We start from the raw sequence: 21971 nt of genomic DNA, 5'->3' as shown, positions 1-21971 counted from the left end.
CTCGGGGGGGGCTCAGATTCTGAAACGTCACAGAAAAAATCAGCTGACTTTCACAGACGCTTTCTTACCGAGGACGACAGGACGAGCGACAGAGGGGCTGCTGTGAGGGCTGGGGGTGGGGGGTGGGGCTAAGGGTCCACTTAAGCTAATTAATGGATCACCGTGCACATGCAGCGAGCGTGCACGTTGTGTTTTAAGAGGGCTTAAGTCTTCATCCATTAGACAAATGAGAGGCGGTGGGGGGGCGTGCTTCAAGTGGAAGACTAATGGCAGCCCCACACACACACACACACACACACACACACACACACACACACAGTAATTGGTCTTGTGGACTCATGAGGATTTTAATGAACACTGAATCAGAGCTACGGCCCTGCTGTTGGTTGGGTCTGCGCCGCAGTCACGTGATCGCGGTCTCTGAGGACAAAGTCAGATAAAATAAGATAAATATGTAATCACATCTAAGGCAGGACAAACTCCTCTTCGCTGTGTTTCTGGAAGGCTGTGTGAGTTTTTGTACGCGTGTGGTTTGAAGGTGTGTGTGTGCGTGTGCGTGTGTGTGTGTGTGTGCGTCTCAGCATCCTCAGGTTTGTGTCTGTACTGCTGAATACAGACGTTATGATGTTCAACCCACCAACCCTCAGAGTTTTACCTGCGTGTGGAAAAAGCTTTGCTTTTTAATATTAACACAGGATTTTAGATCATTTCACTTTCAATGTGAAATAAATATGGTCTCTGCTGAAAAAGGCCCAACTGAGACTTCCTGAGAATTCTCAGGAGGAATAACATCACACAGAGACTGCTGGTGTCCTTCTACAGAGCCACCACTGAGAGTGTACTAACCTACTGCATATGCATCTGGTACACTAGCTGCACAGTGGCTCAGAGGAAAGCACTCCAAGGGATCATTAACACCGCCCAAAAGATCACTGGCTGCCCTCTCCCCACACTGTAAGATCTACACAACACCCGCTGTCTTAAAAAAGCCCAAAACATCATAAAAGACACCTCACATCCTGGCCACTCCCTGTTTGAACTGTTGCCCTCAGGCAGACGGTACAGAGCAATCAGTGTAAGGACTAACAGACTCAAACACAGCTTTTACCCAACTGCAATAACACATCTGAATAGGGCTGCTCAATTAATCGAATTTTAATCTCGATTACGATCTGGGTTTTCAACGATCATTAAAAATGACTGAGCCGATTATTAGCACCTCCCTCGTGCTTTACTCTCGCGCTGCTCCGTGTGGCAAATCGAGCGCACCTCTCTGCGTTTCGAACACGCGTCACAACAATTAAGAGGACCCGCGGGAAGCTCGGAAAGCTAAGCAGAAGTTATTTGGAGAGGAGAGGATAATGGCTGCTGAAGAAAGAATGCCGTTGGTTGAAAAGAGGTAAAACGACTTCAGTGGTGTGGAAACCAATGTTCCCTCTAAGCTGCGCACGTGCGCAATTGCGCACTGCTGGCACGGTCTCTGCGCACAGAAAATCTGCGTTGCGCACAAAAAAAATCTAACCTGAATTGAAATTAAAATAAATACTTTAACAATTCTGTTTTGCAGTGTTAGTCAGTGAGTGACTGGCTGCTCCTGTATGGGATTAGAACGATGCCACCTTATCCTATAATCCAGCCAATGATGCGATTCACATTCGTATATACGCAGCTTATCAACGTCGCTGACAGGCTATGACAGCGTCCTTATGTGCCGACACCGGTGTTTTAGCTAGCAAAGCCGCGTGGCTGATGTGCAGTGACGCCACGTTAATGACAACGTGTCCAACCATTGGAGATGTGAGCAGGACAGACGGAACAACTGACGGAAAAAGTGTGGACTTTATACCAAAAAACTTTGTTGTTTGCCAAACTGAGTTACTTTTTTGAAGAAGTAACTATATAATTAATTGCCCAACATTGGTCATTATATACTGTATTTTGCAGACAGAGTTACAGACCCTCTCCCAGACCACAGACTCATAATACAAGTCAGAGCTTTATGAAGAAAAAAAGAAAAGAAAGAAAGTTGTGTTTTCAAAATTGGAGTTCAAGTTATTTTTACTTCCAATAGTGTTAACATCCTACACAGGTCATGAACAGGATTTTTTACATTTCCATTGTAAGTGGGCTAAAGCAGTTAATTAAAAGTAGTCTAACATAAATGTAAATGCTGTAATTTGATTATTTTAATAAACCATGTAACTTGGATGGATTAGATGCTGGCGTGACCACAGTGCACACGTCTGCTGTCGCTCACAGTGGTCCAAGGAACTCTCAGGGAGTTTGTGTGTTCGCTCAGACACATGAAAGATTAGAGGGAACATTGGTGGAAACATGGGTTCGCGGAGTCAGACGTGGATCAAATATTGTGCAGTATTTTGAAGTTCACTAAACATAGATGTTTACATTTTTCATTTATTTTTTTATATTGCAAACTAGAGATGGACCGATCCGATATTACGTATCGGTCCGATACTGACGTAAATTACTGGATCGGATATCGGTGAGAAATTAAAAATGTAATCCGATACATTAAATATAAAAAAAAAAACACCTCACAAAACTTGCGACACGGCGTAACTCGGCTCATAACCGTAGCACGTCGGAGCAGTGTGCGTCAGGTGATAGAGCGGCTGTGTGTATTTGGAGCCTCGCTACCAAACCAGCATTTCATCTCCGAGGAAGTTATCCCAGAGAGAAGTAAAGCAAGTGTGTAAGTTCATCTCTGAATGTTTGTAAAGCATTCCCATGTTAAGCTTAACAACCGATATATGGAGCGACTGCCTCTCTCTCTCCCTCTCCTGCTGCTACTTCAGTCGTGAAACTGCTTAACGATCAGCTGATCGGCTTTTCTGTCGCGAGTCCGTCTCTCTTCTTTGTTTTTTGGCCCACTTTGCACCAGAAAGAGGAAACCAGCGGCGGAACAACAGCAGCACGTTTAAGCTTGATAAGCTGTTGTTAGAATGTATTTAATATTACTTTCTACACCAGGATCCTTTTCTACGTAGCTGACTGCTGGTAACTGTGCAGGGGCGGATCTAGCAAAGTGTAGCCAGGGGGGCCGATAGGGCATGAACAGGGAAAAGGGGGCACAAAGACATACTTTTCTTTCTTATTCTCATTTAAAATGTCTAGCTTTTAATAAATAATTATCTGAATCTTACACCCAAAGTTTTAATCTGATGTAAAATGTATAGAAGTCCATTACTGTATATAGTAACTGTTAAGTCTAATATACCCTAGTAAGCTATAGTACTTTTTCCTTTGGGAAGGTACCATCTGTGCAGTCTGCAATTCTGTTGAAGAAAGATGTTGAATCTATTTAATTATTGTTGAAAAATAATTTAATTCTGTGCATTTTTTTTCACCCTGCATCAAATTAAAGTTGATTACATCGATTAAGCATCATGAGGTGGAGGGTGGGGGGTTCCCTATTTTTTTTTGCTGGGAGTTTGCAACCCTATTAGTTAGGTTGCTTAATATTTCTGCTAAGTACTCTTTAAAATACCAGAATAGGGAGGATGGAGCAGGTTTAAGTTTATTAGATTGATCAGTGTTGCTGAACTATAAAATATTTTGGCTGCAGTGTATTTTTTACATACAGGTATAACAGAATAGCTTTAGTGTTATTGTTTATTTAAACTTGAGGATGAACTTATACAAAATGCAGCAAGATATTAAAAAAAACAGTTTTATTGATTAAAAAACACACTATATCGGATTCATATCGGTATCGGCAGATATCCAAATTTATGATATCGGTATCGGACATAAAAAAGTGGTATCGTGCCATCTCTATTGCAAACATTTGCACTGTAATCAGTATTTGCACACTATTTTATATTATTTTTTGACAATCTTTAAAGCCATTATTCAATACATTGTTATTGTTAATAAATATCGTCAAATAATCGAGATCTCAATTTCAGTGAAAATAATCGTGATTATCATTTTTGCCATAATCGAGCAGCCCTACATCTGAATACTGCTACAATAAAATGTCCATCACGCTACTCTTGTGTTAATCTATGCGCTGACTGAAGCATGTATGTGGGAATCTATGTGAATGTTTGCTGATACTTCTTATTAACACTTCAAGTGTTAATAAGCGCCTTGAGGCGACTTTTGTTGTGATTTGGCGCTATATAAATAAAATTGAATTGAATTGAAGTATTCTATTTATTTTATTGATTGAATTTTATAGTTTTATTTATATTTTGATATTGTTAGGGATGATGCACTGATCGGGGACCACTTTTAGTTTCGTTGTACCTGTGACAATGACAATAAAGTTTCTGATTCTGATTAGTGCCCCCCATGGCCCCCCTTTAGACTCATCCCTGTCCATGTAAAACATGCCATCAGCGAGCTGCATGATTCAAACATGTATGTGTTTAAACTATCATGTGAAACATTAAATGTTAGATGATCCCAGATCAACACAGCACAGTTATTCCTGCAGCCCGTCTGTGACACGTTCATGGAAACAAGAATCAGATCAGCTCTGTGACATCACCGCTCCTCGCCGTGTCTGAAACGCTCCCAGAAATAGAGCCGATAAGTTTCTCTCTCAGGCTCGGCAGCAGAACGAGCTCGGAGCACATTTTCGGCTTCATTTGCATCTGATTTAAATATCGGCCTCTGTGGTTAACCCAGCTGATATCCGAGAGGGTTCCAGCTACCCACAATTCACTGCTGTAAGGGCGTGACGGCCCGGAGCCCGGAGGAGCCTGATCTCTAATAAACATGATGCAGGCATCGTCTCTGTGCTGGAATAAGCTTGACGTGTAATCCTGTTTCAGGATGCTGCGCGGGGGGAGTCGACTTTTCCCAGCATCACATTTACACCACTGAACTGATACGCACACACACGCATGCACGGACGCACACGCATGCACGGACGCACACTGGCAAACACATCAGGAGCAGCTCCAGGTTCAGCACCTTAACCACAGACACTTTGGCACGCAGGCCGGAGCAGCCAGGAATCGAAACATCGAGATCAGAGCAGCTAAATCGAGCGCTCAGCGAGTACCTGTGAGCGATCTTTGAAACGCCGCCGCCCCGACCGAAGCGAGCCGGCGTCAAATCAGTCATCTCACTGAAACCGGACTTCACAGGTTTGTAGCTGAGTTAGCTAAACCAGGCGTGACTCGCTCCTATGAACCACTCGTGCTGCGTTTACCCGTCAAGTCCAACACTTCTCACAGGAGCTGCTCGTAACATGTGCACAGGTGTGTGTGTGTGTGTGTCTGTGCGCACGTGCACAGGTGTGTGTGTGTGTGTGTGTGTGTGTCTGTGAGCACAGGTGTGTGTGTGTGTGTCTGTGAGCACAGGTGTGTGTGTGTGTGTGTGTGTGTGTGTCTGTGAGCACAGGTGTGTGTGTGTGTGTGTGTGTGTGTGTCTGTGAGCACAGGTGTGTGTGTGTGTGTGTCTGTGCGCACAGGTGTGTGTGTGTGTGTGTGTGTGTCTGTGAGCACGTGCACAGGTGTGTGTGTGTGTGTGTGTGTGTGTCTGTGAGCACAGGTGTGTGTGTGTGTGTGTGTGTGTCTGTGAGCACGTGCACAGGTGTGTGTGTGTGTGTGTCTGTGAGCACAGGTGTGTGTGTGTGTGTGTGTGTGTCTGTGAGCACAGGTGTGTGTGTGTGTGTGTGTGTGTGTGTGTCTGTGAGCACAGGTGTGTGTGTGTGTGTGTGTGTGTGTGTCTGTGAGCACGTGCACAGGTGTGTGTGTGTGTGTGTGTCTGTGAGCACAGGTGTGTGTGTGTGTGTGTGTGTGTGTGTGTCTGTGAGCACAGGTGTGTGTGTGTGTGTGTGTGTCTGTGCGCACAGGTGTGTGTGTGTGTGTGTGTCTGTGAGCACGTGCACAGGTGTGTGTGTGTGTGTGTGTGTGTGTGTCTGTGAGCACAGGTGTGTGTGTGTGTGTGTGTGTGTGTGTCTGTGAGCACAGGTGTGTGTGTGTGTGTGTGTGTGTCTGTGAGCACAGGTGTGTGTGTGTGTGTGTGTGTGTGTGTGTGTGTCTGTGAGCACAGGTGTGTGTGTGTGTGTGTCTGTCTGTGAGCACAGGTGTGTGTGTGTGTGTGTGTGTCTGTGAGCACAGGTGTGTGTGTGTGTGTGTGTGTGTGTGTGTCTGTGAGCACAGGTGTCTGTGTGTGTGTGTGTGTGTGTGTGTGCACAGGTGTATGTGTGTGTGTGCACAGGTGTATGTGTGTGTGTGCACAGGTGTGTGTGTGCAGGCCACATTATTGGCTGATGCTGGCTGAAAGGAAGCGAGGCTCTGCGCTGCGATTTCACAGTGTGATTGTGTTTTCGATCTTTCAGAATATCCTGCAGCGACACTCTCACATCCACACACTTCAAATAAAATCCACGTTTCCGTCTTTGAGGCGATATCCAGCCCGTGTCCCGTCACCTCAACAAGGCAGCTTCTTCTGCTTTGTTCTTGTATTCAGACCTAACATGGACACAACGCCTCGCGCTAACACGCCGACACACTCCATCAGTCTGTAATTCACTTCAGACCCTGGAAGGAAACTTTACTCCAACTGCAGGAGCTGTGTGAAACCTCCACCGAGGCCTCCCTGACAAAATGAGAGCGGTTAAGAGATGCTGAGGGATCACCTTCATCCTCCTTCGTTACTCCAACACAAGCGTTTAGCTCCCAGAGTCTGGAGTTCCTCCTCAGCTCCGGTTTCTGGGTCAGACAGGAAGCACAAATTTGGGACACGGTGAAAAAACAAATGAATAACACGCGCTGAAAGTGGGCCGGCTCCAGACCAGTCGCCGGAGGTCAGCCCCGGAGGTCAGCCGCCATCCTCCGTCCAAGCACTCCACCCCGCTTCATCAGAGGGTGACAGAGCAGACACGTGATGGAAACCAGGTCAAACACAGAGACACAGATTTACACCTTAGGAAGGAAAAACAGGCCGAAGTGGGACAGAGAGCACAGACACACAAAATCCTTTCAGGGAAAGCTTCACACCTCAGTTTCTCGGCAACAGAATAGAACAGAATAGCCCTTTATTGTCGCTGTACAGGTGGAATGAAATAATAGGTGCTGTGCAGGAGTGACAAACACAAACACTGAGGGGAACAAAGACCTCGGAGTGCGAAGACGAGACTGACTACACACCGAGGCTCTAACCTGGACAACCTCACACTGAGGTCAGAGTGGACAGGAAGGACACGACCTTTGACCTCCTCACATCGTGAGTCACAGCTCATGACATGCTAGGGTTAACCTTATGTCATCATCAAACACCAGAACAGAAACAAACGGCGACCTCAGCCAACAGTAACGTTAGTTAGCTGTTACCATAGCGCCCACTGCTGTTTCTACTTTCAGTTTAAAGTCGTGCAGACCGACGCACACCTCACACACCAACACAAAACACAACACCACAAACACGAAGACAACACCAACACAACGCAACACGACAACACAATCACCCTGGTAACGAAGGCCCAGCAGCAGCTGCACTTCCTCTGTGTCCTGAGGAAGAAGCTGGATAGTGTAGTGGTAAGACTACACACCTTTGGAGTGGAGACCCTTACTGGATTCCCGCCCAGTAAGGGGCCTGGCTAGATCCCCCATGCTAAAACCAAGCCCTGGAATGGCGCGGCTATGTCTCCAGCCTGTCCACAGCTCGGACACAAGCATTTCACTACATGTTGTACTCTGTATGATGGTCTATGTGACAATTAAAGCTTACTTGCTTGAAGAATAAACTGGACCAGGAGCTGCTGCTGGCCTTCTACCCTTCCTGAGTGGAGAGCGTGCTCTCCTCCTGCCTGGTGTTTGGTACTCAGGGGCCACAACTGACAGCAGGAAGGCTGTAGCCACGTGATGCAGTCATACACCATCGCAGGCACGAGGGGTCACGAGGTTTAGCGCCTTTTTCTAGCCAGGCAGATAAAGACAGGAGGGACCGAGGAGGAGGTCCAATCTTATCACATTTAATCCAAAGACAGACGTGCAGCCCCAGCCCCACCCCCAACACCACCACCACCACCACCACCACCTGCTCACACACGCGCGCACACATACACACACACAGGATTAATCCTCCAGCCATTTAAAGTCTCACAGTTGAGGACACGTCCACAGCAACCGCTTATTGCCTCAAACCAGCAGGAAACAGACTTCATGAGCCGGCTTATCAAAATGAAACAAAAATACAAACCTTACTCACAGGAGGTCAGAGGTCAAAGGTCAGAGGTCAGCATGTAATCACAAAAATCCTGACAACCAAAAAACACGCTGAGAAACAGATCGAGTTCATGAGTGAAGGAGGGGAAGGGACCATCATCCATCATTATAACTGGAGATTTTCCTGCTGACACAGTCATCCTGAAGACGGCGTTCCCAACATTTCGCTCTAACTGGGTCATTTCCTCAGCACCGCGAGTCAAGCATGGCTTTGAGGGCGCTGTCAGTGCTGTTGTGATTGGGGGCTGGGAGTCTCAGGCCCTCAGCAGGACAAAGATCAGATAATCGCTGCTGGCCTTAATCCCTGAGCAGAGAGAGGAGCCTTTATCTGCCATAAAGGTAGAAATATGGGACTAGTTCCTGGGAGGAAGACTTCCTGAGACTCGCTCCGAGATTCCTATGCTGACCTCCTCTGTGTCAGCAATAACTCACAGTATTGGAACGGTGTCACCGAAAGTGTACCCAAAACATCAGTATGCACACACACACACACACACACACCCCTCCTCTCTGTAATCGATTATCGATCTCCACAGACTGAAGCTAACCGGTCGTTCCTCCTGTTGGGATCGGAGCACAAACGTAAACAGAGCCATATGTTGTTTGGGATTGGCTCCATCAGATAAATGCTGACTGCATACTGTGCAGTAATTGGTTAATTCTGCTCTGTGTCACAGTCACTTATCACCTCTGGGGTGATGAGACTGGGGCTCTCATTGGGCCCAAAACATCAATAAGTAATAATTGCCGTGAGTGGGGATTACTTCCTGGGTGGTCCAGGTATTAGCCAGTTCCCATTCTTCCATGATCGAGTGCTTTCTGCTGAGACGTCCCAGCTCATTAATCAACAAAAGTCTGAGTCGAAGCTTCTCTTTATCGAGCATTTCCAGCTTCACTGCAGCAGAAACGTCAGGTCTGCCGGGCTCAACGCCGCACATCAGGAATTAATATCTGACAAAACGCGTCCCCAGCACCCCCGTAGGAGGGCGGTGTGAAACCGATTTCATCAGTGATTACTGGGCGTTCTGTGACCCGTCAGATGAAGGAGCCACTTGGCATCAGTTACTCCATTGCACCGACACCAGGAGGAGGAGGAGGAGGGAAGCGAAGCAGCATTTGGTGTTTTGGTTGCAGAGGAGTGTTTTTATTTGGCAGCATGCAAAGTGAGACTTTAAGCTGTCAGTAAAACCAAAATTTGGCAAAAAACAAACTCCAAACTGTCTCATCGGGTCAGCTTGGCTTCCGGTCCCTGCACGGCTCTTTCGGAGTGAGTTCTGCAAACGAACACAGCACTGCAGCGAGCCATCATCTGCTCCATCAAACACAAACATTTCTCCCGTCACAGCGTCCGTCTGAGAAGAGCGTCGGGTTTGGGTCAGAGACCCCGAGCACCGCCAAAACAATGAAGCCATGAATCGGGCCCTCGTCTGAGTCGCTGTGATGTGGGAACCTGCAGGACTCATCATCACAGGTTAGGGTTAACTTCTTATTCTGTGGCACATTCCAAATGTCCCCACCAACCACATTTTCCAACCTCACCACTTCACTCAAACGTCCCCACAAAATGCTTTTTTTTAAAAAAATGTCTTTGACCTGATGAGTTTCTGTAACTCTGAGTTAAGAAACTGAGTTAACAAACGCACCCGCGTGGAGCAGAGCTGTCCTCGCCCGACCGACACTGAACAAACCCTTTCAGGGATTTTAGGACAGTTTTCAGATTTATGCAGCCGCACACACAAACCTGACGGCGTGAGCACGAGATAAAAACGCTGCTGATTGACTTCACACATCAAACTTTTATATTTTCCTGTCAGGACAAAGTATCAGCAGAGGTCCCCACAATTCCTGATTTTACATCAGTGGAACAGCTGTCTACAAACATTTGGACACTTTTAAAAAGTACCCTTAAAATTTGAACCTTTACACAAAAACCTTTGAAATACTCAAACATCCAAAAAAGCCCAGTGTTCTGACTTTGATAGCAACGTCCAGACTGAAGCGCCGACTCTGGAAAAAAATAAGTTCTTGTGTTCCACAAACATCCTTCCAACGAACTTCCAGATGTTTCACTCGGATATCTCAGCCCTCATCCATCAGCAGCTCCGAGCAGATTTCCTCGTTCACACTGTGACTGTGTGCGGAGTTATTATCTGAGGCATGTCGAGGCCTCATCAGCTTCTTCAGAATACTATCTCATCTGTGTGTGTGTGTGTGTCTATGTCTGTGTGTGTGTGTGTGTGTGTGTGTCTATGTCTGTGTGTGTGTGTGTGTGTGTGTGTGTGTGTCTGTGTGTGTGTGTGTGTGTGTCTATGTCTGTGTGTGTGTGTGTCTGTGTGTGTGTGTGTCTATGTCTGTGTGTGTGTGTCTGTGTGTGTGTGTGTCTATGTCTGTGTGTGTGTGTCTGTGTGTGTCTGTGTGTGTGTGTGTGTCTATGTCTATGTCTGTGTGTGTGTCTGTGTCTGTCTGTGTGTGTCTGTGTCTGTCTGTGTGTGTGTGTGTCTGTGTCTGTCTGTGTGTGTGTGTGTGTCTGTCTGTGTGTGTGTGTGTGTCTGTGTGTGTGTCTATGTCTGTGTGTGTGTCTATGTCTGTGTGTGTGTGTGTGTGTGTGTGTGTCTATGTCTGTGTGTGTGTCTGTGTCTGTGTGTGTGTGTGTCTGTGTCTGTGTGTGTGTGTGTGTGTGTGTGTCTATGTCTGTGTGTGTGTGTGTGTCTATATCTGTGTGTGTGTGTGTGTGTGTGTGTCTATGTCTGTGTGTGTGTCTATGTCTGTGTGTGTGTGTGTGTGTGTGTGTCTATGTCTGTGTGTGTGTCTATGTCTGTGTGTGTGTGTGTGTGTGTGTGTCTATGTCTGTGTGTGTGTCTATGTCTGTGTGTGTGTGTGTGTGTGTGTGTCTATGTCTGTGTGTGTGTGTGTCTATGTCTGTGTCTATGTCTGTGTGTGTGTGTGTCTATGTCTGTGTGTGTGTGTGTCTATGTCTGTGTGTGTGTGTGTGTGTGTGTGTGTCTGTGTGTGTGTGTGTCTGTGTGTGTGTGTGTGTGTGTCTGTGTGTGTGTCTGTGTGTGTGTCTGTGTGTCTGTGTGTGTGTGTGTGTGTCTGTGTGTGTGTGTGTGTGTCTGTGTGTGTGTGTCTGTGTCTGTGTGTGTGTCTGTGTGTGTGTCTATGTCTGTGTGTGTCTATGTCTATGTCTATGTGTGTGTGTGTCTGTGTGTGTGTGTGTGTCTGTCTGTGTGTCTGTGTGTGTCTATGTCTGTGTGTGTCTGTGTCTGTGTGTGTGTGTGTCTGTGTGTGTGTGTCTGTGTGTGTCTGTGTGTGTGTCTGTGTGTGTCTGTGTGTGTGTCTGTGTCTGTGTGTGTGTGTGTCTATGTCTGTGTGTGTGTGTGTCTGTGTGTGTCTGTCTGTGTGTGTGTCTGTGTCTGTGTGTCTGTGTGTGTCTGTCTGTGTGTGTCTGTCTGTGTCTGTGTGTCTGTGTGTGTCTGTCTGTGTGTGTCTGTCTGTGTGTGTCTGTCTGTGTGTGTGTGTGTCTATGTCTGTGTGTGTGTGTCTGTGTCTGTGTGTGTGTGTGTCTGTGTCTGTGTGTGTGTCTGTGTGTGTGTCTGTGTGTGTGTGTGTCTGTGTGTGTGTCTGTGTGTGTGTCTATGTCTGTGTGTGTGTCTATGTCTGTGTGTGTGTGTGTGTGTGTGTGTGTGTGTGTGTGTGTCTATGTCTGTGTGTCTGTGTCTGTGTGTGTGTGTCTGTGTGTGTCTATGTCTGTGTGTCTGTGTCTGTGTGTGTGTGTCTGTGTGTGTCTGTGTGTGTGTCTGTGTGTGTGTGTGTGTGTCTGTGTGTGTGTCTGTGTGTGTGTGTGTCTATGTCTGTGTCTGTGTGTCTGTGTGTGTGTGTGTCTGTCTGTCTATGTGTGTGTCTGTCTGTCTATGTGTGTGTCTGTCTGTCTATGTGTGTGTCTGTGTGTGTCTATGTGTGTGTGTGTCTATGTCTGTGTGTCTATGTGTGTGTGTGTGTGTTTTCAAGTTCAAGCAGGCCTTTAACCTCCAGTTTTCCCGTGGGATCTCTTCACTGCCTTGAGGCAAACACACACACACACACACACACACACACAGCCTGAGGCACATTTACTCTGCACATCCTCCAGTGTTTACTCATTAATTTTTACAGCAGTTTGTTATCGTCTCACACACACACACACAGACACACACACACAGTTTCAGTAAAACAAAGTAAAATCTGCAGCATGTGTCTCTCTTCAAGGAAACAGACTATTTCCTGTACTCGGTTCTTTAAGCCTGTTTCTGTGTATGCAGAGGTCAGAGGTCAACACAAAGACAAATGATCGTTGTTTTTGATCATGACCACAGTGTTATTTCCTGCAACGCACGGAAGGCTTCACAAGGACCGCAGGAGTGCACGTATGACAGAACACGTCTGTGTTCATGTGATGTCACAGGTCAGAGGTCACAGGTCATCTGGGCTTCCTGATAGAACTCCAGAAACCAGCGAGAATCAGTGAGATTAAAGCTCCACACACTCCTCAGTGTGACTCACTATCAGCTGATCATGTTACTAATGACACACACACACACACACACACACACACACACACACACACACACACAAGGACCAACAACATCATCCAACCACCAAGCCTCCAAATCGAGCTACACCCTCCAAACAGCAGAGCACCAACCAGAGAAGCAGGAAGCCGGGACGTTCCCAGACATGGTTCCACCTGGAAAGGTGAGTGCAATGAAGGCGAGAGCTGGACAGGAGCAGGCGTCTGATTGGCTGCAGACACATGTGAAGCTCAGACGGAGAAGAATATGGAAACCAATCTGACCAGTTAACATAAAAACCAGTTCACCTGGAGCCGAGTGCTCAACACCTGCACTGTGGCCTTCTGCACATGCTCAGTGGTGTCTGCGGTCCACAGGTGTGTCCTTCAGGCGAGTGACCACTGGGAGCAGCAGGACCACGGCTAAAACAACAGGATACAATATCAGTGCTGCCGGAACATGACCTTTGACCCTCTCTGACATTTACAACTCATAACTATAATTCATAGTAGTAACTGTAACTTCTGAATGTGTGTTTGTTTAGCTGATATCCGAGTGAGTTATGGGCGGCGACAGCCGACGGGTCTGAGCAAATGAGCCGAAAAGAGAGACGAGTTCAGACGGAGCGCGAGGCGGCGAGGGAGAAAATTAAAGGAGGAGAGAAATGAGGGGAGGACGGCAGAAAATAATGAAAGAGCAGATCCTGCAGTAGGAGGTGTGCGCGGTGACGCGCAGCCACGGGGAGTGCACTCAAGTCCCTGCGTCATGCAAACTCTGCAGTCAGATTTGATTGTGATTTGATAGCCGGTGTTCCGCGGGAGAAATCAGCCGGAGCGCCGCGCTCCCACTTCTGTTTGTTCTGCACCAGGTTTCTCGGGAAAAAGACGTCCTGCTGGCTGCGCATCAAACAGAGAAAAGCCAACGATCCAACAGAGCACTAATCAGAACACACACAGGAAGTGATTTCCTCCACAAGAAACAAAAGCACCACACGAGGAGGACCCCATGGAGCGCAGGCGCTCCAACCACAGACCTGTGGGTGTCCCGTCTGTGCTGAGCCCCACACAGCTTGTTACAGTCCCGTGCTGTTACTCACACACACACGCTCACGTCCTCCTCGCCATCAGACCCAGTCCTCCACGGTACAAACTCCGGGTAACGGTTGGCGGTGCTGTGGCGCAGGTAACCTCCCGCCTCGATCACGGGGAGTATTCCCAGCAGTGGGAGCTCTGGGAGAAGTTCATGTGCAGGAACAGCTTCACAGAACCACATCACACATCTGGGAGTGTCACAGCAGTCCATGCTCAAAATCAAACGTGGTAGAAAAAGTTCCCATAATTCCTCTCTGCTTTAGTGCTGATTATGGGTAAAGTGCTGCAGTGTTTCACACAGGCCGGGTCTAATCCGGAGCGCTTCACGCTCGCTCTCTGTAGCCTCGCCGGGTTAATAAGTGTAAATCTGCCGCCGCTTCCAGCGGGGAAACCGCCACATCTGTCACAGCTGGTGCCTGATACAGATCCACTGCAGCGGGTTCATGCACCCTGCACATGCAGCAGCTTTAAATCTGACTGCTCACCTTCAGCCTGTGTGTGTGTGTCTGTATGAGTGTGTGTGTGTGCCACACACACACTTGTTAGGAATCTCTGTGCGGAGCAGACGATGCAGCCGGGCGGAGAGAGCTGCTCTAAGCCGGATAAATTCATAAACAGTGTTTCAGCGCCGCTTCAGAACGACTGTGAAAACAGCGAGCGGCGACTCGCTCCAAAGCTGTTCGCTGTGTCAGCTCTCTGTCCGTTTAGCTTCACCCGACCCCACCCGACCCCACGCTCCAACCCCACCCGACCCCACGCTCCAACCCAGCAGTAAAGGAAACAGAAGCAAATGCAGAGAACAGGCTTCAGGTCAGTGCTGTGGGTCAAACATGATTCTGCGTCCGTACGAACGAGGCGCTGGAAGCTTAGGTAGGCTGGTGGTGCAGTCGGTTAGGGGAAAATGGTGGTTTGGGTCAAACGTGCGCGCCCATCAGTCGCTGACATGATGAGCTGGAATATAAACGCAGCGTCAGGCCAACACGTCCTCAGTAATGAGCCACGCCAGGCTGAAGCTTAATATTCATGATTACTGATCACAGCAGATCGACAGGACGCCACTCAGTCATGGCTCCGCTGAGAAAAACTGAGAGGAACTAAAAACCAAACTGCTGCAGCCTCGAACTCATACCAGGGAAATTTATGGTGATGGAAAACAAACAAATATTAATGAAATGAATTCATTAAATCTGCGATCGCAGACGGCAGCATTTATTATTGCAGACACAAAGAACATCGTCTACATCCTTTCACTGAAACAAGCACTGGGTGCAACAAAGTAACAAATTACTGTAATCACATTACATTTTTCAGTAAGGCAGTAACAGTAACTGTACTAAATTAAGTATTTACATTACAGTTATGTCCTTACAAAGGTTCTTTGGTGATTGCACGCTAAGCTAGCCGAGAACCCAGAGTGATGATAAAGTGCATGCAGACTCCAGTCCTGCAGCCAGAGCCCGGTTTCTACAGGTAACACCGGCAGCAGTCAGCGACGCTGTAACTGTGCAGCAGGATAAACACAGAAACATGTCTCCTGCCTGCAAAGCTGTGTGGCGTGTTCATCTTTTGTTAATAAGATTATAATGTTTCATTTTCCTGTCTCATGGCGAGCACTCTGCCAGTTCTGGGCGGAGTCACGTGTTGAAGTGGGGGTGTCACCGGCCGCTAGCATCTCCTCACCAAGTTGCAGCCTGGTTAGACTCAAAGTAGCGCTCTGTTTTTAGATGCCGCATGATCATTGGGCGCTGACCTCCTCACCATCAGACATGATTGTTGGAAACATAAACATGTGACATCACTCCATTTACATGATGTTGTATTTACACGGCACAGATATTCTTCTGTGTTTTGGGTCGTTACAAACTGACCTCAGGTCAGCTGATAAAACAAAGACCGTCTCAGTGTTTGAACTGAAAGCCTCATTACCCGTGAACAAACACGTCTCTGTTTCCTGCAGCAAAACCAGGTAAATCTGCTGCCTATTAACACAGCATTACCAAAAAGTGGGCTAATCCACCCATTGTTCTGTGTGTGTGTGTGTGTGTCTGTGTGTGTCTTTGTGTTTTGTGCAGTTTGAATGACGGGAAAAAGGTCACCGGATGAATCTGCCGGATCAAACGGATAAAGACACAACAAAAAGTGCAGGATGAGCCGACCAATGAAAGGCCACCTAACACACACACACACACACACACACACACACACACACACAAAGAAGCACACACAGCTGGAGTGTGAAACACGCTGCAGCCATCCTGCACATGCCTGGCAGCGGGTAGATCCTGGTAGCCTGGAGGTCAGCCAACACACACACACACACACACACACACACACACACACACACACACACACACACACACACAGGTCAGCCTGATGGTTTCCTGCTTTCGGAGCCTCCTACGCTCCTCCCTGTGAACGATGAGCCAAGAAAACGTGGAAACAGATGCCGATGGCGTTCCTGCAGAGCGTGGCGGCGGCTCTGACTCCAGGTGCTTCAAATTCCTTTACTTTGAGAGGAAACTGAAACAGCGAAGTCTTCATCGACAGCTGGAATCTACGGTGGCCCAGAGAGCTCAAACGCACTCTTAAGGAAACAGCAGCAAAGACAAAAACGCTGCAAAAGCACAAAACAGAACGAAGCTGTTTCTGGGGACACAATAAAGGGACGGACCAGCCGTAGGGGTGACACATAGACATGCTGAAAAGAATCGGCGGTCCTATGTGGTCACGTGACCCATGTAACACTGCAGATGCATGTTTGCTATCGCCTGTTTACTGTTAGGCCCTGGTCCGTCACGTTAATGTCTCCCCAGAAACACTTCTGTTGTGTTTTTCATTAGGTTGAAGTGCGTTTGGCCTCTCAGGGTTACCAGAGGAAACGTGCCGGAGGACGCCACGGTCGCACAGCAGTGAACTCCAGCACGCCGCCGTTGCCGAGGCGCAGGCGCTGACAGCTGCAGATTAAGTAACACTGCCGCTGTGATCGGGTTCTCTGATGTGAGGGAGCTGCTGACACAGCTCAAACTATCCGCCTCTGAAAGCAAAGTGCTGCCGAGTCATTGCTATCCTCGCCACTCCTGTGACTGCTTCCTGTTCAGTGACATCACAGAAAACGACAGAAAGGCCCAAACTTTCATCCAAGGACACCGTCGCTGTTCTGTAGTAAAACTAATAAAAACTGCATGTGCATGACCACACCTGGGCCAGGTATGGACAGAGTCTGTGTGAGCACAGGTGGGTGTGGTCTGTGCCACTGATGGACAGAAAGGTGTTTTACCTTTGAGTAAATTAAACCCGACATCAAAGAAAAACGCAGATTTTCCATCAGCAGAAACCCCAAAAAGCAAAAAACTGGGATCATGAGCGTCCGCTCTCGAGTGTGTCACATGACTGACTTGTTGCTAGGTCTCTCTGGAAACAGGAAATAACTATCCTACTGTTATAACTAATGTCACCTGAAACATTGAGCCTGCTTTAGTGGACCTTTAAATCTCACTCTGCAGTCTGGCTGAAGCCTCAGAGGAAACGCACAGGAAGCATGAAGCTGTCAGAAACAGGCTCTCATTGGCTCCTGGGGACCGCCGCTGTCATCGCCTCCTTCTTTACGGTCTCCTGATCTCCCTCGCCGCACGTAAAGGTCAGACAAACAAAATCACAGAGAAAATCACAGAGAAAATCACGCGGCGAGGTCGGCCGCCGCACACTCCAAAGAAATTTCATTTATCTTCATCTCCGAGGTTCAATTTACCTGCAACCTGAGCAAGGGGGAGGGGTCTCCGCAGGCGAGCAGAACCAGTACAATAACACGAGGAGGAGCAGGGGGAGGAGGTGTCTGAGAGCACAGATAGTCAGAACACAAAAACACACACGACCCGGAGCCGGGCGTCACGACCCGGGCTCAGACCCGGGCTCAGACCCGGAGAGAACGGAACAATTCTGAGGACGTGCTACAGAATGACGCTCGGCCAGCTTCTGATACGCAGCCAACACGTGCACTCACAGCATCCGCTGCACACACGCACACCTCCACCTGTGGTCATGAGGAATAAACCGCTAGATTCGGGGGGTGGCTTCCACATTTCTGAGACCACAATCACATTCACAGCGTCCACAGCTGCAGACTTCCTGTGCCACAGGGGGCGCTCTCAGCCACAGTGAACCCAGCTCTCTGGAAAATGTGAACTTTAAGTTTTCATGAAGTTTCTGACGGAGACAGCAGAGGGCGGGCGCCATCGAGAGAGCACGTCCTCGTCTACATCCTCAACTGACCAATCAGCATGCAGCAGCAGAAGACATGCTCAGGAAGTACAGCACAGCGATGAAGGGCATCGCCTCCACCCTGCTGCGCAAACACCACTCCATCTTTAACTCCAACTGTCCCTCAGCTTCCTGTGCAGCCTTTCAGCGTGTTACATCATAGTCTACATCATGTAACAAGGACCAGGACGCGAGAGGAGGGAGGAGAGGAGGGGAGGGGAGGGAGGAGAGGAGGGGAGAAGAGGAGGCAGGAAAGTAGGGAGGAGGAGAGGAGAGGAGAGGAGAGGAGAGGAAGAGAGGAGGGAGGAGGGGAGGGAGGAGAGGAGAGGAGGCAGGAAAGTAGGGAGGAGGAGAGGAGGGACGAGAGGAGAGGAGAAGAGGAGGGGAGGGAGGAGAGGAGGGGAGGGAGGAGGGGAGGCAGGAAACGAGGGAGGAGAGGAAAAGAGGAGAAGAGGAGGGAAGGGAAGGGAGAAGAGGAGGCGAGGGGAGGGGAGGGAGGAGGGGAGGCAGGAAAGGAGGGAGGAGAGGAGGCAGGAGAGGAGGCAAGAAAGGAGACGAGGAGGGAGGAGAGGAAGAAGGAGATGAGGCAGGAAAGGAGGAGTGTGTGTGTGTGTGTGTGTGTGTGTGTCTGATGTAACCTGGTGGAGTTTCTCTGCTAATGAGGTTGGAGGAGGTCAGAGGGAGGAAGGATCCTCCTGTGTGAGTGTGCGAGCCGGAGCACACGCCCGTTTGTGTGATGTCGTGTTCCTCGTTAAACAACAGGCCGGCTGCATGCGCTGCACGGAGCACTCAGGCCGCAGGGCGTGAGGGACGAAACCCTCGGACCTGAAGCCCAATACAGCGCGCCGTCACACCTGACGCCACACCCTCCCTCTCCTGGGACAGTCCACACAGTTCATCCATGGCAGGCCCACAGCCTCCGCAGAGTCAGGTCAGCTGATTTTTTAAGGAACAGCTCTCTACATTCATCAAACCTGCATGGTGACTTTACCTGTGACTGCAGGAGTGAGACAGGTGAGCCACAGACAGCACAGCCTCCTGATTACCGTGGATTCGCTCCTCATCAGTTTCACTCTAGGTATAACTGTGATGTCCACCTGCTGAGGTGGAAAACACACCTGAACGCATCACAGCGCCTTGTTTATCTGGACAGCGACGTAAGCCACGTTTAAACTCGTGGGTGTGGATTCAGTTTCCCATCGTGACGCCTCTATGATGAGGTCTGATAAAACATCTGGAAGCCACGCGCACACACACACACACACACACACACACACACACACCGCCTCTTGTGGAACAGTGCTCACCTGAACGACCTAGTTACACCTGGGCAGGTACTTTTGGCCCCACAGCGTATATTAAAATACTGGTCTGCCTCAAAGGGAGAGCATTTGTGGTCTCTGAGGGGCGTGGCCTAATGACACCTGCTGTAGGTAACAGATGAATATGGAGCAGAGCTTCAAAGCACAGGTAGAAAGTTTCATGTATTAAATTCAGCTGCAGAGATTTTTAATGTGACATATCAGACAAAAAGAAATAGTGAAAAAAGTGCAGATAAATGTATTAAAACAAAAATATGACATAAAAATACAAAAACAAGCAGAAAAATAATCAATCAAAGTAAAAATACCGAAACTAAACTTGTGAATAAAAATAAACCCATTAAATTCAAAATGAATCATTAATTTTAAAAAAGTAAATATCAGGAAAGTAAAGCCAGGAATAAAAACAATTAAATAAATCCCATTTATTTCAGATTTACTCTCCTGTTTATCACAGGAAGCAACAAAGTATCCATCACCTCTCCCTGCCTCAGATCAATACATCAGTACAGTGACAATAAAGGCTATTCTATTCTACCTGTCCACCTCACTGATCATCACTGATGATCAATATTTATCATCTGGATCCACAAAAACCTTCAACCAGACCTCATCGATACATCAGCACACACTCACACACACAGACACTCACAGTCTCTCACACATACACACACACACATACACACACACACACACACTCACAATCTCACACAGTCACACACACACGGTCGCTCTCTCTCTCTCTCTCTCTCTCACACACACACACACACACGGTCGCTCTCTCTCTCTCTCTCTCTCTCACACACACACACACACACAGTATCGATGATGACAGCAGGTATCGATCATGTGATCGGACTGATCGGCTCAAAGTCACCTGCTGCGCACCACAAGACGACCGGAACTCTCAGACACGCGCCAGCGCACGCGCAGCGGTGTGTGCGCTCTTAAAACAGGAGGACAAAGACGCCCACCCGAACGCACGCGCTCAGCTCCTGCGGCGCAGGTTCGGGAAACACGCGCGCGCACACACCCAGCCCCGCGCGGAGCTTAAGTTGGAGCTCGCGCGGGAAGGTGACTGGAGTTAACGAGGGTCCGAGGATGCGCGCCGCGCGTCCTCGTCCCGTCCGGCTGATTGACGGCGGTCAATCAAAGCAGCAGCACAGTCGCGCGCACAGAGAGCGTCCCCTTCCTTGCTGCGCGTACTGACAGTGGGTACTGGACAAGCATGCGCGCACGCGCACCCCGTGCGCCCAGCGTTAAACCCCTGAAGAAGAAGAAGAAGCTGCGGCTCACCTCCGAGCTCCGAGTTCTTTGTGGTAATCCACGCCGACCTCCAGCTGCTTTTCCCCGGCCGCTGAACCCCGCAGCTCCGCCGGTTAATCGTAAATCCACCACACGGCGCGAGCGTACGCGCTGCTGCAAATCCGGGTCCAATCGACACAATGAGCCGTCTCCGAGCAGCCAGCGTCTCCGGCCGCCGGCCACACCCTCTGATTAGCATAATAGGCTACTGCAGCCTATCACGGAGCGGGGCTGCAGCCGCTGGCCCCGCCCCCCCTCCCAATTTAAAGTCCCTGTGTTAGCGGCTCTGGTTGCTCAGCCCTGAAACATGCACTACTTCCTCTATTCTGTATTTATTTTTCTTTATTTTATGGTCTTTATTTTTACTTCATATTTTTTATGTCTCGTTTCTGATCTGTTAATTGTATCATTAATACATTTAATATTAAAACACATTCCAAACAATAAAAATATTCAATATTTCTGAAAAAGCATTTCAAGAAGGGAGATATGGTGTTAAATACTGTCTGTACGTTTAACTCAGGTATTGTTTATCACAGAGGTCTGAATCACAAACATGGACTGAGTAAGACAGCAGGGATCATCTGCTTTTATTTTGAAAAATATCTTGTTATACAAAAAAACCCCCAGAGACAATAGGACATGACATCACCCAACCTGTAGAAATTCTGCCCAATCAACAGCCATAAAGAAGATAAGTGTGGAGAGTGAAGCCCGGGGAGTTTGTAAGACTGATATAAATTTTAAAATCTGATATTTTAATTCATTTAAGAACTTTTTCTTCTGTCGGACAAAACAAAGATCAGCAGACCTCCCTGAAATTTGCTGTGTGTGCTTATTTATATATCGCTCATTCTCAGGAGGCGTGGCTACTGAGGAGGTTCAACATATCCAGGCTTGCTCTGCGTTAGCTGGATCCATGAATCCTAAAAGCCCAGTCAGAGATAACAGGTATGCCATGGGGGTTATTAGCTGTCTCTGATAAACCGGGCTCTCCGCTGCAGGCTCTGAGCACGCTCACATTAAAACAGGCACTTCAAAGGTCATGTAGCTGTAATAAATGCATAAATACATGCATCTGTGGACCTTTGGATGTGTTCGTGTTCATGTGATTGCGTGATCATATGTTCATGTAATCATGTGATCATGTGTTTATGTGATCATGTCTTCATGTGTTCGTGTGATCATGTGTTCATGTGATCATGTGTTTATGTGCATGTGATCAATTGTTCATGTGTTTAT

At 48.2% G+C, this 21971-nt stretch overlaps 1 protein-coding gene across 2 annotated transcripts in view; it reads right to left on the bottom strand.

Moving 5' to 3' along the window:
- LOC100706063 (semaphorin-6D) overlaps nt 1-20924 on the bottom strand; it is a 93291-nt gene extending 72367 nt beyond the window's left edge. For both annotated transcript variants that reach the window (XM_019350472.2, XM_025902098.1), the window contains exon 1: nt 20721-20924. The gene's annotated coding sequence lies outside the window, so the exon portion shown is untranslated. The remainder of the gene's footprint in view (nt 1-20720) is intronic.
- Between the last annotated feature and the right edge of the window lie 1047 nt (nt 20925-21971).

The sequence above is a fragment of the Oreochromis niloticus genome, linkage group LG22, assembly GCF_001858045.2.
Source record: "Oreochromis niloticus isolate F11D_XX linkage group LG22, O_niloticus_UMD_NMBU, whole genome shotgun sequence".
Taxonomy (NCBI): Eukaryota; Metazoa; Chordata; class Actinopteri; order Cichliformes; family Cichlidae; genus Oreochromis; species Oreochromis niloticus.
This window is presented reverse-complemented; position numbering and strand designations above follow the sequence as displayed.